This window comes from Humulus lupulus, chromosome 5, assembly GCF_963169125.1.
Source record: "Humulus lupulus chromosome 5, drHumLupu1.1, whole genome shotgun sequence".
Taxonomy (NCBI): Eukaryota; Viridiplantae; Streptophyta; class Magnoliopsida; order Rosales; family Cannabaceae; genus Humulus; species Humulus lupulus.
The window spans coordinates 243,511,384-243,513,874 of NC_084797.1; positions in this window are offsets into that span (position 1 = coordinate 243,511,384).

Genomic DNA, 2,491 nt, shown 5'->3' on the forward strand with positions numbered 1-2,491 from the left:
TTCACGAATCTTTTCTGTCTGTTTCTGCTGATCCATCTCTACCAATTCCAACTTATCCAAAATTGACACTTATTTGCCTCTCTTTTTCTTTTCACTTCCTTAGGGTTTCAGTAGCACTGTACTCTTCTTTGGACACTTTTGTTTCTATTATTATTAATTTATTTTTGTATAGAAATGTGATTGGTCTTTTCTATTTACTTTTTTTATGTATGGTTTTTTGCGTGTCTTGTAACTATATATATAATCTGTATACTACTACTAGTATATAACTATATATAGATGACTTGTTGGGGCTTGTTATCTCAGCTCTTGTGAGTTTCTTTTGGTTTTTTTTTTTACTTAACAATTGTTTGAAAATGGTTCATCTCTGTTTTATCATGATTTAGGTTATGTTAATTGCTTGAAGTTAGATACATGTTTATAAGATTTTCTCATGTTATGATTGCTATATTTTTTTTCTTGTTTTTTGTTTTAATACTTAATAGGTGTAAAAGCTGTTTTTTTAATGACACAGATCATGATTATGTAAAGGAAGAAAAGAATAATCTTTGAAAGAGATATTAATTAGTGATTTATTTCCTAACTTTTTTTTTTTGTTGAATTTGAGAAATCTCAGCTCTGTGTATGAGACATCTCATGGTATCATCATGGCCTTTTTGATTTGCTCTCTCTCTCTCTCTCTCTCACTCTCATATCTAACCACATTATTATTTAATTATTAAAAGATTTATTTGATCTTTGGCTAATGGACCTGAGATCTTTTGCATTGTTCTGATCTCATAGCTAGGTTTCAGAAACGTCAGTTGATTATTATAATCTTAAAAGAAAGGAATGATTAAGTGTGTTATTACTTAAATGCAAGCTACACTGGAAAAACACACAGACCAGAGAGCTTTAAAAGAAAAATAATAGTAAATTATATATATGTGTTTCGTCTTAATTAGATACAAATTCCTCTCTACGAGTTTTCTCTGTCACTTTTTCATAAATTAATAACATGACTTAGTATGTGTAAACAGAACTAATTAGCTTTTGGTTAATTAGATGAGTCCTTAATAATTAAATCACGGTATCATCAATTAGAAATTTTAAAATGTCTAGATTTTGCTAAAATCATAATATATAAGCAACGACTAAAGTGGCGGTGTTTGTGTTACAAAAGTTGGTTTCAGCACATAAATAGTTATAAATTCTAATTCTTCGTTATGAAAGTGTATATTGTAGTCAGTTAGAACATCTAACAAAGTTTCAATGTATTTTGAATAATTTACAGTATTGGTGTCGAAAACAAAGTTCAAATAGTTTCTTATATGAATGCACTCAAAAGACTATTTTTCTTGTTTTTGGCATTATAAATTATTTAGAATTTATTCAAATTTTGTGAGATGTTCTAAATGATTACAATATACACTGTGATAGTGAAAAATTAGAATTTATAACTATCCACATAACGAAACCAACTTTTTTCAACACCGATGTTGATAAAAAACTGTCAATTCCACCGTAGTCGTTCTCTATATTAGTATGATTTTATGAAGAACTATCCACATACCGAAACTAACTTTTGACATCACGTGTGTTGACAAAAAACTGTCATGTCTTATTTCCCTATATATATATTTATGTTCAACTCAAACTTTTGTCTTCAACAAAATCACCTAATACCCTTGTTATAATTTCTCCTCAATAGCTTAGTTGAACGTCTCTTCTACTTAATTGATTGGTTTGTTAGGGATATGGTGTCCTTTGTTAATTTTCAAATTAAAATATCATTTCATATCAATAAATTTGAATTTCTGTTCTTTAATCAGTGAATTTAAACAACATTTTCAAATGTTGCTCTTCAATCAGTGAACATTTATAATATTATATATACGGGTCAAACTTTTTGGCATTATCTTGTATTATTACCCCATTTTTTTCTTTCTTTCCTAGTAAAACTCACAGTAAAAGATTGTTCGTTTCAAAATGTGTGCCGCTCAATGCAAGACATATATAAAGTAGAGAAAAAGGGTTTTGTACTAAATATTTTATTTCTTCACTGAAAAATCACTAAACCACTACTGGAGCAGAAAAAATATGAACTTAATAGGCATATAATAATATATATATATACATAACACAAAATTATAAACCATATAAATTTATTTAACAAAGAGTACTTTGCTAAAACTTTAGTGTTTGAAAAATAAAATGAAAACTACATAGGAAACATCATCATCAACTTATTAATTATCAACCATGTCTATAGTATCTGATCAGACATAAATAATGTCAGCTGAGAAAGAAAGGACTAGTAGTTCTGATGACCAGTACTACTGCGCAAACCGTGATGGGTTTATCATTTTGTCATTAATTTCTGAATTGCAGTGTATATATATATATATGTATATATATATATCATAACTTCATATGCATGTAAATCACTGAATGCCTTTAATGTTCTTTTTTTTTGGGTGTGTGTGGTTAAATTCTATCTTTAATTTCTTGT